General features: G+C 41.2%; 29 non-coding genes and 16 pseudogenes across 29 annotated transcripts in view; all 45 read right to left on the reverse strand.

Moving 5' to 3' along the window:
* Positions 1-14: 14 nt before the first annotated feature.
* Positions 15-133, reverse strand: LOC135038889 (5S ribosomal RNA). Its single transcript, XR_010233240.1, has one exon. It is a non-coding gene; the product is annotated as a 5S ribosomal RNA (ribosomal RNA).
* Positions 134-240: 107 nt separating this feature from the next.
* Positions 241-359, reverse strand: LOC135039340 (5S ribosomal RNA; annotated as a pseudogene).
* Positions 360-466: 107 nt separating this feature from the next.
* Positions 467-585, reverse strand: LOC135038513 (5S ribosomal RNA). The gene has a single exon (XR_010232875.1). It is a non-coding gene; the product is annotated as a 5S ribosomal RNA (ribosomal RNA).
* Positions 586-692: 107 nt separating this feature from the next.
* LOC135039064 (5S ribosomal RNA) lies at positions 693-811 on the reverse strand (annotated as a pseudogene).
* Positions 812-918: 107 nt separating this feature from the next.
* On the reverse strand, positions 919-1,037 carry LOC135038491 (5S ribosomal RNA). Its single transcript, XR_010232854.1, has one exon. It is a non-coding gene; the product is annotated as a 5S ribosomal RNA (ribosomal RNA).
* Positions 1,038-1,144: 107 nt separating this feature from the next.
* LOC135039148 (5S ribosomal RNA) lies at positions 1,145-1,264 on the reverse strand (annotated as a pseudogene).
* A 107-nt stretch (positions 1,265-1,371) lies between these two features.
* Positions 1,372-1,490, reverse strand: LOC135039713 (5S ribosomal RNA). Its single transcript, XR_010233710.1, has one exon. It is a non-coding gene; the product is annotated as a 5S ribosomal RNA (ribosomal RNA).
* Positions 1,491-1,597: 107 nt separating this feature from the next.
* LOC135039225 (5S ribosomal RNA) lies at positions 1,598-1,715 on the reverse strand (annotated as a pseudogene).
* Positions 1,716-1,822: 107 nt separating this feature from the next.
* Positions 1,823-1,941, reverse strand: LOC135039270 (5S ribosomal RNA; annotated as a pseudogene).
* Positions 1,942-2,048: 107 nt separating this feature from the next.
* On the reverse strand, positions 2,049-2,167 carry LOC135038644 (5S ribosomal RNA). The gene has a single exon (XR_010233002.1). It is a non-coding gene; the product is annotated as a 5S ribosomal RNA (ribosomal RNA).
* Positions 2,168-2,274: 107 nt separating this feature from the next.
* On the reverse strand, positions 2,275-2,393 carry LOC135039264 (5S ribosomal RNA; annotated as a pseudogene).
* A 107-nt stretch (positions 2,394-2,500) lies between these two features.
* Positions 2,501-2,618, reverse strand: LOC135039127 (5S ribosomal RNA; annotated as a pseudogene).
* A 107-nt stretch (positions 2,619-2,725) lies between these two features.
* On the reverse strand, positions 2,726-2,844 carry LOC135039332 (5S ribosomal RNA; annotated as a pseudogene).
* Positions 2,845-2,951: 107 nt separating this feature from the next.
* LOC135038617 (5S ribosomal RNA) lies at positions 2,952-3,070 on the reverse strand. Its single transcript, XR_010232975.1, has one exon. It is a non-coding gene; the product is annotated as a 5S ribosomal RNA (ribosomal RNA).
* A 107-nt stretch (positions 3,071-3,177) lies between these two features.
* Positions 3,178-3,296, reverse strand: LOC135039257 (5S ribosomal RNA; annotated as a pseudogene).
* A 107-nt stretch (positions 3,297-3,403) lies between these two features.
* LOC135039209 (5S ribosomal RNA) lies at positions 3,404-3,522 on the reverse strand (annotated as a pseudogene).
* Positions 3,523-3,629: 107 nt separating this feature from the next.
* On the reverse strand, positions 3,630-3,748 carry LOC135038619 (5S ribosomal RNA). The gene has a single exon (XR_010232977.1). It is a non-coding gene; the product is annotated as a 5S ribosomal RNA (ribosomal RNA).
* A 107-nt stretch (positions 3,749-3,855) lies between these two features.
* On the reverse strand, positions 3,856-3,974 carry LOC135038722 (5S ribosomal RNA). Its single transcript, XR_010233078.1, has one exon. It is a non-coding gene; the product is annotated as a 5S ribosomal RNA (ribosomal RNA).
* Positions 3,975-4,081: 107 nt separating this feature from the next.
* LOC135039586 (5S ribosomal RNA) lies at positions 4,082-4,200 on the reverse strand. Its single transcript, XR_010233586.1, has one exon. It is a non-coding gene; the product is annotated as a 5S ribosomal RNA (ribosomal RNA).
* Positions 4,201-4,307: 107 nt separating this feature from the next.
* Positions 4,308-4,426, reverse strand: LOC135038481 (5S ribosomal RNA). The gene has a single exon (XR_010232844.1). It is a non-coding gene; the product is annotated as a 5S ribosomal RNA (ribosomal RNA).
* Positions 4,427-4,533: 107 nt separating this feature from the next.
* LOC135039130 (5S ribosomal RNA) lies at positions 4,534-4,652 on the reverse strand (annotated as a pseudogene).
* A 107-nt stretch (positions 4,653-4,759) lies between these two features.
* On the reverse strand, positions 4,760-4,878 carry LOC135038733 (5S ribosomal RNA). Its single transcript, XR_010233089.1, has one exon. It is a non-coding gene; the product is annotated as a 5S ribosomal RNA (ribosomal RNA).
* Positions 4,879-4,985: 107 nt separating this feature from the next.
* On the reverse strand, positions 4,986-5,104 carry LOC135038408 (5S ribosomal RNA). The gene has a single exon (XR_010232772.1). It is a non-coding gene; the product is annotated as a 5S ribosomal RNA (ribosomal RNA).
* A 107-nt stretch (positions 5,105-5,211) lies between these two features.
* On the reverse strand, positions 5,212-5,330 carry LOC135039066 (5S ribosomal RNA; annotated as a pseudogene).
* Positions 5,331-5,437: 107 nt separating this feature from the next.
* LOC135039501 (5S ribosomal RNA) lies at positions 5,438-5,556 on the reverse strand. Its single transcript, XR_010233505.1, has one exon. It is a non-coding gene; the product is annotated as a 5S ribosomal RNA (ribosomal RNA).
* Positions 5,557-5,663: 107 nt separating this feature from the next.
* On the reverse strand, positions 5,664-5,782 carry LOC135038745 (5S ribosomal RNA). Its single transcript, XR_010233100.1, has one exon. It is a non-coding gene; the product is annotated as a 5S ribosomal RNA (ribosomal RNA).
* Positions 5,783-5,889: 107 nt separating this feature from the next.
* LOC135039102 (5S ribosomal RNA) lies at positions 5,890-6,008 on the reverse strand (annotated as a pseudogene).
* A 107-nt stretch (positions 6,009-6,115) lies between these two features.
* LOC135038693 (5S ribosomal RNA) lies at positions 6,116-6,234 on the reverse strand. The gene has a single exon (XR_010233049.1). It is a non-coding gene; the product is annotated as a 5S ribosomal RNA (ribosomal RNA).
* A 107-nt stretch (positions 6,235-6,341) lies between these two features.
* Positions 6,342-6,460, reverse strand: LOC135039240 (5S ribosomal RNA; annotated as a pseudogene).
* Positions 6,461-6,567: 107 nt separating this feature from the next.
* LOC135038613 (5S ribosomal RNA) lies at positions 6,568-6,686 on the reverse strand. The gene has a single exon (XR_010232971.1). It is a non-coding gene; the product is annotated as a 5S ribosomal RNA (ribosomal RNA).
* Positions 6,687-6,793: 107 nt separating this feature from the next.
* Positions 6,794-6,912, reverse strand: LOC135038757 (5S ribosomal RNA). Its single transcript, XR_010233111.1, has one exon. It is a non-coding gene; the product is annotated as a 5S ribosomal RNA (ribosomal RNA).
* Positions 6,913-7,019: 107 nt separating this feature from the next.
* On the reverse strand, positions 7,020-7,138 carry LOC135039283 (5S ribosomal RNA; annotated as a pseudogene).
* Positions 7,139-7,245: 107 nt separating this feature from the next.
* Positions 7,246-7,364, reverse strand: LOC135038768 (5S ribosomal RNA). Its single transcript, XR_010233122.1, has one exon. It is a non-coding gene; the product is annotated as a 5S ribosomal RNA (ribosomal RNA).
* A 107-nt stretch (positions 7,365-7,471) lies between these two features.
* On the reverse strand, positions 7,472-7,590 carry LOC135038779 (5S ribosomal RNA). The gene has a single exon (XR_010233133.1). It is a non-coding gene; the product is annotated as a 5S ribosomal RNA (ribosomal RNA).
* A 107-nt stretch (positions 7,591-7,697) lies between these two features.
* On the reverse strand, positions 7,698-7,816 carry LOC135039010 (5S ribosomal RNA). The gene has a single exon (XR_010233358.1). It is a non-coding gene; the product is annotated as a 5S ribosomal RNA (ribosomal RNA).
* A 107-nt stretch (positions 7,817-7,923) lies between these two features.
* LOC135038602 (5S ribosomal RNA) lies at positions 7,924-8,042 on the reverse strand. Its single transcript, XR_010232960.1, has one exon. It is a non-coding gene; the product is annotated as a 5S ribosomal RNA (ribosomal RNA).
* Positions 8,043-8,149: 107 nt separating this feature from the next.
* Positions 8,150-8,268, reverse strand: LOC135038624 (5S ribosomal RNA). The gene has a single exon (XR_010232982.1). It is a non-coding gene; the product is annotated as a 5S ribosomal RNA (ribosomal RNA).
* A 107-nt stretch (positions 8,269-8,375) lies between these two features.
* Positions 8,376-8,494, reverse strand: LOC135039481 (5S ribosomal RNA). The gene has a single exon (XR_010233485.1). It is a non-coding gene; the product is annotated as a 5S ribosomal RNA (ribosomal RNA).
* A 107-nt stretch (positions 8,495-8,601) lies between these two features.
* Positions 8,602-8,720, reverse strand: LOC135039063 (5S ribosomal RNA; annotated as a pseudogene).
* Positions 8,721-8,827: 107 nt separating this feature from the next.
* Positions 8,828-8,946, reverse strand: LOC135038790 (5S ribosomal RNA). The gene has a single exon (XR_010233144.1). It is a non-coding gene; the product is annotated as a 5S ribosomal RNA (ribosomal RNA).
* Positions 8,947-9,053: 107 nt separating this feature from the next.
* LOC135038966 (5S ribosomal RNA) lies at positions 9,054-9,172 on the reverse strand. The gene has a single exon (XR_010233316.1). It is a non-coding gene; the product is annotated as a 5S ribosomal RNA (ribosomal RNA).
* A 107-nt stretch (positions 9,173-9,279) lies between these two features.
* Positions 9,280-9,398, reverse strand: LOC135039746 (5S ribosomal RNA). The gene has a single exon (XR_010233741.1). It is a non-coding gene; the product is annotated as a 5S ribosomal RNA (ribosomal RNA).
* Positions 9,399-9,505: 107 nt separating this feature from the next.
* Positions 9,506-9,624, reverse strand: LOC135038492 (5S ribosomal RNA). Its single transcript, XR_010232855.1, has one exon. It is a non-coding gene; the product is annotated as a 5S ribosomal RNA (ribosomal RNA).
* A 107-nt stretch (positions 9,625-9,731) lies between these two features.
* LOC135038494 (5S ribosomal RNA) lies at positions 9,732-9,850 on the reverse strand. The gene has a single exon (XR_010232857.1). It is a non-coding gene; the product is annotated as a 5S ribosomal RNA (ribosomal RNA).
* Positions 9,851-9,957: 107 nt separating this feature from the next.
* The window catches only part of LOC135038801 (5S ribosomal RNA), a 119-nt gene continuing 76 nt past the window's right edge, over positions 9,958-10,000 (reverse strand). The window contains exon 1 of the ribosomal RNA XR_010233155.1: positions 9,958-10,000. This exon is cut by the window's right edge and continues 76 nt beyond it. This is a non-coding gene — a ribosomal RNA (5S ribosomal RNA).

Below are 10,000 nucleotides of genomic sequence, written 5' to 3' on the forward strand. Positions count from 1 at the left end.
TGGCAGTATAAAAATATCTACAGCACCTTGTATTCCCAGGTGGTTTCCCATCCAAGTACTAACCAGGCCCAACACTGCTTAGCTTCCAAGATCAGATGAGATTGGGCGTATCCAGTGTGCTGTGGCTGTAGATGAGCTTTGTGGTTTCTGTTAGAACTTTTCTACTTCTAACTACTGGTTCATAAATGAATACGTTTGAAAATGGAATGCATCAACAGAACGGTGTTGGCAGTATAAAAATATCTACAGCACCTTGTATTACCGGGTAGTCTCCCATCCAAGTACTAAACAGGCCTAACACTGCTTAGCTTCCAAGATCAGATGAGATTGGGCGTATCCAGTGTGGTGTTGCTGTAGATGAACTTTTTGGTTTCTGTTAGAACTTTTCTACTTCTCACTACTGGTTCATAAATGAATACGTTTGAAAATGGAATGCATCAACAGAACGGTGTTGGCAGTATAAAAATATCTACAGCACCTTGTATTCCCAGGTGGTCTCCCATCCAAGTACTAACCAGGCCCAACACTGCTTAGCTTCCAAGATCAGATGAGATTGGGCGTATCCAGTGTGGTGTGGATGTAGATGAGCTTTGTGGTTTCTGTTTGAACTTTTCTACTTCTAACTACTGGTTCATAAATGAATACATTTGAAAATTGAATGCATCAACAGAACGGTGTTGGCAGTATAAAAATATCTACAGCACCTTGTATTCCCCAGTGGTCTCCCATCCAAGTACTAAGCAGGCCCAACACTGCTTAGCTTCCAAGATCAGATGAGATTGGGCGTATCCAGTGTGGTCTTGCTGTAGATGAACTTTCTGGTTTCTGTTAGAACTTTTCTACTTCTAACTACTGGTTCATTAATGAATACGTTTTAAAATGGAATGCATCAACAGAATGGTGTTGGCAGTATAAAAATATCTACAGCACCTTGTATTCCCAGGTGGTCTCCCATCCAAGTACTAACCAGGCCCAACACTGCTTAGCTTCCAAGATCAGATGAGATTGGGCATATCCAGTGTGGTGTGGCTGTAGAATAGCTTTATGGTTTCTGTTAGTACTTTTCTACTTCTAACTACTGGTTCATAAATGAATACGTTTGAAAATGGAATGCATCAACAGAACGGTGTTGATAGTATAAAAATATCTACAGCACCTTGTATTCCCAGGTGGTCTCCCATCCAAGTACTAACCAGGCCCAACACTGCTTAGCTTCACAAGATCAGATGAGATTGGGCATATCCAGTGTGGTGTGGCTGTAGAATAGCTTTATGGTTTCTGTTAGTACTTTTCTACTTCTAACTACTGGTTCATAAATGAATACGTTTGAAAATGGAATGCATCAACAGATTGGTGTTGATAGTATAAAAATATCTACAGCACCTTGTATTCCCAGGTGGTCTCCCAACCAAGTACTAACCAGGCCCAACACTGCTTAGCTTCCAAGATCAGATGAGATTGGGCGTATACAGTGTGGTGTGGCTGTAGATGAGCTTTATGGTTTCTGTTAGAACTTTTCTACTTCTAACTACTGGTTCATAAATGAATACGTTTGAAAATGGAATGCATCAACAGAACGGTGTTGGTAGTATAAAAATATCTACAGCACCTTGTATTCCCAGGTGGTCTCCCATCCAAGTACTAACCAGGCCCAACACTGCTTAGCTTCCAAGATCAGATGAGATTGTGATATCCAGTGTGGTGTGGCTGTAGATGAGCTTTGTGGTTTCTGTTTGAACTTTTCTACTTCTAACTACTGGTTCATAAATGAATACATTTGAAAATGGAATGCATCAACAGAACTGTGTTGGCAGTATTAAAATATCTACAGCACCTTGTATTCCCAGGTGGTCTCCCATCCAAGTACTAACCAGGCCCAACACTGCTTAGCTAACAAGATCAGATGAGATTGGGCGTATCCAATGTGGTGTTGCTGTCGATGAACTTTCTGGTTTCTGTTAGAACTTTTCTACTTCTAACTACTGGTTCATAAATGAATACTTTTTAAAATGGAATGCATCAACAGAATGGTGTTGGTAGTATAAAAATATCTACAGCACCTTGTATTCCCAGGTGGTCTCCCATCCAATTACTAACCAGGCCCAACACTGCTTAGCTTCCAAGATCAGATGAGATTGGGCGTATCCAGTGTGGTGTGGCTGTAGATGAGCTTTATGGTTTCTGTTAGAACTTTTCTACTTCTAACAACTGGTTCATAAATGAATACGTTTGAAAATGGAATGCATCAACAGAACGGTGTTGGCAGTATAACAATATCTACAGTACCTTGTATTCCCAGGTGGTCTCCCATCCAAGTACTGACCAGGCCCAACACTGCTTAGCTTCCAAGATCAGATCAGATTTGGCGTATCCAGTGTGGTGTGGCTGTAGATGAGCTTTGTGGTTTCTGTTTGAACTTTTCTACTTCTAACTACTGGTTCATAAATGAATACGTTTGAAAATGGAATGCATCAACAGAACGGTGTTGGCAGTATAAAAATATCTACAGCACCTTGTATTCCCAGGTGGTCTCCCACCCAAGTACTAACCAGGCCCAACACTGCTTAGCTTCCAAGATCGTATGAGATTGGGATATCCAGTGTGGTGTGGCTGTAGATGAGCTTTGTGGTTTCTGTTTCAACTTTTCTACTTCTAACTACTGGTTCATAAATGAATACGTTTTAAAATGGAATGCATCAACAGAATGGTGTTGGCAGTATAAAAATATCTACAGCACCTTGTATTCCCAGGTGGTCTCTCATCCAAGTACTAACCAGTCCCAACACTGCTTAGCTTCCAAGATCAGATGAGATCGGGCGTATCCAGTGTGCTGTGGCTGTAGATGAGCTTTGTGGTTTCTGTTAGAACTTTTCTACTTCTAACTACTGGTTCATAAATTAATACGTTTGAAAATGGAATGCATCAACAGAACGGTGTTGGCAGTATAAAAATATCTACAGCACCTTGTATTCCCAGGTGGTCTCCCATCCAAGTACTAACCAGGCCCAACATTGCTTAACTTCCAAGATCAGATGAGATTGGGCGTATCCAGTGTGGTGTGGCTGTAGTTGAGCTTTGTTGTTTCTGTTTGAACTTTTCTACTTCTAACTACTGGTTCATAAATGAATACATTTGAAAATTGAATGCATCAACAGAACGGTCTTGGCAGTATAAAAATATCTACAGCACCTTGTATTCCCCGGTGGTCTCCCATCCAAGTACTAAGCAGGCCCAACACTGCGTAGCTTCCAAGATCAGATGAGATTGGGCGTATCCAGTGTGGTCTTGCTGTAGATGAACTTTCTGGTTTCTGTTAGAACTTTTCTACTTCTAACTACTGGTTCATTAATAAATACGTTTTAAAATGGAATGCATCAACAGAATGGTGTTGGCAGTATAAAAATATCTACAGCACCTTGTATTCCCAGGTGGTCTCCCATCCAAGTACTAACCAGGCTCAACACTGCTTAGCTTCCAAGATCAGATGAGATTGGGCATATCCAGGGTGGTGTGGCTGTAGAATAGCTTTATGGTTTCTGTTAGTACTTTTCTACTTCTAACTACTGGTTCATAAATGAATACGTTTGAAAATGGAATGCATCAACAGAACGGTGTTGGTAGTATAAAAATATCTACAACACCTTGTATTCCCAGGTGGTCTCCCATCCAAGTACTAACCAGGCCCAACACTGCTTAGCTTCCAAGATCAGATGAGATTGGGCGTATACAATGTGGTGTGGCTGTAGATGAGCTTTATGGTTTCTGTTAGAACTTTTCTACTTCTAACTACTGGTTCATAAATGAAGACGTTTGAAAATGGAATGCATCAACAGAACGGTGTTGGCAGTATAAAAATATCTACAGCACCTTGTATTCCCAGGTGGTCTCCCATCCAAGTACTAACCAGGCCCAACACTGCTTAGCTTCCAAGATCAGATGAGATTGGGCGTATCCAGTGTGGTGTGGCTGTAGATGAGCTTTGTGGTTTCTGTTAGAATTTTTCTACTTCTAACTACTGGTTCATAAATGAATTCATTTGAAAATGGAATGCATCAACAGAACGGTGTTGGTAGTATAAAAATATCTACAGCACCTTGTATTCCCAGGTGGTCTCCCATCCAAGTACTAACCAGGCCCAACACTGCTTAGCTTCCAAGATCAGATGAGATTGGGCATATCCAGTGTGGTGTGGCTGTAGATGAGCTTTATGGTTTCTGTTAGAACTTTTCTACTTCTAACTACTGGTTCATAAATGAATACATTTGAAAATAGAATGCATCAACAGAACGGTGTTGGCAGTATAAAAATATCTACAGCACCTTGTATTCCCAGGTGGTCTCCCATCCAAGTACTAACCAGGCCCAACACTGCTTAGCTTCCAAGATCAGATGAGATTTGGCGTATCCAGTGTGGTGTGGCTGTAGATGAGCTTTGTGGTTTCTGTTTGAACTTTTCTACTTCTAACTACTGGTTCATAAATGAATACATTTGAAAATGGAATGCATCAAATGAACGGTGTTGGCAGTATAAAAATATCTACAGCACCTTGTATTCCCAGGTGGTCTCCCATCCAAGTACTAACCAGGCCCAACACTGCTTAGTTAACAAGATCAGATGAGATTGGGCATATCCAGTGTGGTGTGGCTGTAGAAGAGCTTTAAGGTTTCTGTTAGTACTTTTCTACTTCTAACTACTGGTTCATAAATGAATATGTTTGAAAATGGAATGCATCAACAGAACGGTGTTGGTAGTATAAAAATATCTACAGCACCTTGTATTCCCAGGTGGTCTCCCATCCAAGTACTAACCAGGCCCAACACTGCTTAGCTTCCAAGATCAGATGAGATTGGGCGTATCCAGTGTGGTGTGGCTGTAGATGAGCTTTATGGTTTCTGTTAGAACTTTTCTACTTCTAACTACTGGTTCATAAATGAATACGTTTGAAAATGGAATGCATCAACAGAACGGTGTTGGCAGTATAAAAATATCTACAGCACCTTGTATTCCCAGGTGGTCTCCCATCCAAGTACTAACCAGGCCCAACACTGCTTAGCTTCCAAGATCAGATGAGATTGGGTGTATCCAGTGTGGTGTGGCTGTAGATGAGCTTTGTAGTTTATGTTTGAACTTTTCTACTTCTAACTACTGGTTCATAAATGAATACATTTGAAAATTGAATGCATCAACAGAACGGTGTTGGCAGTATAAAAATATCTACAGCACCTTGTATTCCCCAGTGGTCTCCCATCCAAGTACTAAGCAGGCCCAACACTGCTTAGCTTCCAAGATCAGATGAGATTGGGCGTATCCAGTGTGGTCTTGCTGTAGATGAACTTTCTGGTTTCTGTTAGAACTTTTCTACTTCTAACTACTGGTTCATAAATGAATATGTTTGAAAATTGAATGCATCAACAGAACTGTGTTGGCAGTATAAAAATATCTACAGCACCTTGTATTCCCATGTGGTCTCCCATCCAAGTACTAACCAGGCCCAACACTGCTTAGCTTCCAAGATCAGATGAGATTGGGCGTATCCAGTGTGGTGTGGCTGTAGATGAGCTTTGTGGTTTCTGTTAGAACTTTTCTACTTCTAACTACTGGTTCATAAATGAATACGTTTGAAAATGGAATGCATCAACAGAACGGTGTTGGCAGTATAAAAATATCTACAGCACCTTGTATTCCCAGGTGGTCTCCCATCCAAGTACTAACCAGGCCCAACACTGCTTAGCTTCCAAGATCAGATGAGATTGGGCGTATCCAGTGTGGTGTGGCTGTAGATGAGCTTTGTGGTTTCTGTTTGAACTTTTCTACTTCTAACTACTGGTTCATAAATGAATATGTTTTAAAATGGAATGCATCAACAGAACGGTGTTGGTAGTATAAAAATATCTACCGCACCTTGTATTCCCAGGTGGTCTCCAATCCAAGTACTAACCAGGCCCAACACTGCTTAGCTTCCAAGATCAGATGAGATTGGGCGTATCCAGTGTGGTGTGGCTGTAGATGAGCTTTGTGGTTTCTGTTAGAACTTTTCTACTTCTAACTACTGGTTCATAAATGAAAACATTTGAAAATGGAATGCATCAACAGAACGGTATTGGCAGTATAAAAATATCTACAGCACCTTGTATTCCCAGGTGGTCTCCCATCCAAGTACTAACCAGGCCCAACACTGCTTAGCTTCCAAGATCAGATGAGATTGGGCGTATCCAGTGTGCTGTGGCTGTAGATGAGCTTTGTGGTTTCTGTTAGAACTTTTCTACTTCTAACTACTGGTTCATAAATGAATACGTTTGAAAATGGAATGCATCAACAGAACGGTGTTGGCAGTATAAAAATATCTACAGCACCTTGTATTACCGGGTGGTCTCCTATCCAAGTACTAACCAGGCCCAACACTGCTTAGCTTCCAAGATCAGATGAGATTGGGCGTATCCAGTGTGGTGTTGCTGTAGATGAACTTTCTGGTTTCTGTTAGAACTTTTCTACTTCTAGCTACTGGTTCATAAATGAATACGTTTGAAAATGGAATGCATCAACAGAACGGTGTTGGCAGTATAAAAATATCTACAGAACCTTGTATTCCCAGGTGGTCTCCCATCCAAGTACTAACCAGGCCCAACACTGCTTAGCTTCCAAGATCAGATGAGATTGGGCGTATCCAGTGTGGTGTGGCTGTAGATGAACTTTGTGGTTTCTGTTAGAACTTTTCTACTTCTAACTACTGGTTCATAAATGAATACGTTTGAAAATGGAATGCATCAACAGAACGGTGTTGGCAGTATAAAATTATCTACAGCACCTTGTATTCCCAGGTGGTCTCCCATCCAAGTACTAACCAGGCCCAACACTGCTTAGCTTCCAAGATCAGATGAGATTGGGCGTATCCAGTGTGGTGTGGCTGTAGATGAGCTTTATGGTTTCTGTTAGAACTTTTCTACTTCTAACTACTGGTTCATAAATGAATACGTTTGAAAATGGAATGCATCAACATAACGGTGTTGGTAGTATAAAAATATCTACAGCACCTTGTATTCCCAGGTGGTCTCCCATCCAAGTACTAACCAGGCCCAACACTGCTTAGCTTCCATGATCAGATGAGATTGGGCATATCCAGTGTGGTGTAGGTGTAGATGAACTTTGTGGTTTCTGTTAGAACTTTTCTACTTCTAACTACTGGTTCATAAATGAATACGTCTGAAAATGGAATGCATCAACAGAACGGTGTTGGTAGTATAAAAATATCTACAGCACCTTGTATTCCCAGGTGGTCTCCCATCCAAGTACTAACCAGGCCCAACACTGCTTAGCTTCCAAGATCAGATGAGATTGGGCGTATCCAGTGTGGTGTGGCTGTAGATGAACTTTGTGGTTTCTGTTAGAACTTTTCTACTTCTAACTACTGGTTCATAAATGAATACGTTTGAAAATGGAATGCATCAACAGAACGGTGTTGGCAGTATAAAATTATCTACAGCACCTTGTATTCCCAGGTGGTCTCCCATCCAAGTACTAACCAGGCCCAACACTGCTTAGCTTCCAAGATCAGATGAGATTGGGCGTATCCAGTGTGGTGTGGCTGTAGATGAGCTTTATGGTTTCTGTTAGAACTTTTCTACTTCTAACTACTGGTTCATAAATGAATACGTTTGAAAATGGAATGCATCAACAGAACGGTGTTGGCAGTATAAAAATATCTACAGCACCTTGCATTCCCAGGTGGTCTCCCATCCAAGTACTAACCAGGCCCAACACTGTTTAGCTTCCAAGATCAGATGAGATTGGGCGTATCCAGTGTTGTGTGGCTGTAGATGAGCTTTGTGGTTTCTGTTAGAACTTTTCTACTTCTAACTACTGGTTCATAAATGAATACGTTTGAAAATGGAATGCATCAACAGAACGGTGTTGGCAGTATAAAAATATCTACAGCACCTTGTATTCCCAGGTGGTCTCCCATACAAGTACTGACCAGGCCCAACACTGCTTAGCTTCCAAGATCAGATGAGATTGGGCGTATCCAGTGTGGTGTGGCTGTAGATGAGCTTTGTGCTTTCTGTTTGAACTTTTCTACTTCTAACTACTGGTTCATAAATGAATACATTTGAAAAGTGAATGCATCAACAGAACGGTGTTGGCAGTATAAAAATATCTACAGCACCTTGTATTCCCAGGTGGTCTCCCATCCAAGTACTAACCAGGCCCAACACTGCTTAGCTTCCAAGATCAGTTGTGATTGGGCGTATCCAGTGTGGTGTGGCTGTAGATGAACTTTGTGGTTTCTGTTAGAACTTTTCTACTTCTAACTATTGGTTCATAAATGAATACGTTTGAAAATGGAATGCATCAACAGAACGGTGTTGGCAGTATAAAAATATCTACAGCACCATGTATTCCCAGGTGGTCTCCCATCCAAGTACTAACCAGGCCCAACACTGCTTAGCTTCCAAGATCAGATGAGATTGGGCGTATCCAGTGTGGTGTGGCTGTAGATGAGCTTTGTGGTTTCTGTTAGATTTTTTCTACTTCTAACTATTGGTTCATAAATGAATACGTTTGAAAATGGAATGCATCAACAGAACGGTGTTGGCAGTATAAAAATATCTACAGCACCTTGTATTCCCAGGTGGTCGCCCATCCAAGTACTAACCAGGCCCAACTCTGCTTAGCTTCCAAGATCAGATGAGATTGGGCTTATCCAGTGTGGTGTAGCTGTAGATGAGCTTGGTGGTTTCTGTTAGAACTTTTCTACTTCTAACTACTGGTTCATAAATGAATACGTTTGAAAATGGAATGCATCAACAGAACGGTGTTGGCAGTATAAAAATATCTACAGCACCTTGTATTCCCAGGTGGTCTCCCATCCAAGTACTAACCAGGCCCAACACTGCTTAGCTTCCAAGATCAGATGAGATTGGGCGTATCCAGTGTGGTGTGGCTGTAGATGAGCTTTGTGGTTTCTGTTAGAACTTTTCTACTTCTAACTACTGGTTCATAAATGAATACGTTTGAAAATGGAATGCATCAACAGAACGGTGTTGGTAGTATAAAAATATCTAAAGCACCTTGTATTCCCAGGTGGTCTCCCATCCAAGTACTAACCAGGCCCAACTCTGCTTAGCTTCCAAGATCAGATGAGATTGGGCGTATCCAGTGTGGTGTGGCTGTAGATGAGCTCTGTGGTTTCTGTTAGAACTTTTCTACTTCTAACTACTGGTTCATAAATGAAAACGTTTGAAAATGGAATGCATCAACAGAACGGTGTTGGCAGTATAAAAATATCTACAGCACCTTGTATTCCCAGGTGGTCTCCCATCCAAGTACTAACCAGGCCCAACACTGCTTAGCTTCCAAGATCAGATGAGATTGGGCGTATCCAGTGTGGTCTTGCTGTAGATGAACTTTCTGGTTTCTGTTAGAACTTTTCTACTTCTAACTACTGGTTCATTAATGAATACGTTTTAAAATGGAATGCATCAACAGAATGGTGTTGGCAGTATAAAAATATCTACAGCACCTTGTATTCCCAGGTGGTCTCCCATCCAAGTACTAACCAGGCCCAACACTGCTTAGCTTCCAAGATCAGATGAGATTGGGCATATCCAGTGTGGTGTGGCTGTAGAATAGCTTTATGGTTTCTGTTAGTACTTTTCTACTTCTAACTACTGGTTCATAAATGAATACGTTTGAAAATGGAATGCATCAACAGAACGGTGTTGATAGTATAAAAATATCTACAGCACCTTGTATTCCCAGGTGGTCTCCCATCCAAGTACTAACCAGGCCCAACACTGCTTAGCTTCCAAGATCAGATGAGATTGGGCATATCCAGTGTGGTGTGGCTGTAGAATAGCTTTATGGTTTCTGTTAGTACTTTTTTACTTCTAACTACTGGTTCATAAATGAATACGTTTTAAAATGGAATGCATCAACAGAACGGTGTTGGCAGTATAAAATTATCTACAGCACCTTGTATTCCCAGGTGGTCTCCCATCCAAGT

This window comes from Pseudophryne corroboree, unplaced genomic scaffold (assembly GCF_028390025.1).
Source record: "Pseudophryne corroboree isolate aPseCor3 unplaced genomic scaffold, aPseCor3.hap2 scaffold_711, whole genome shotgun sequence".
Lineage (NCBI taxonomy): Eukaryota > Metazoa > Chordata > Amphibia > Anura > Myobatrachidae > Pseudophryne > Pseudophryne corroboree.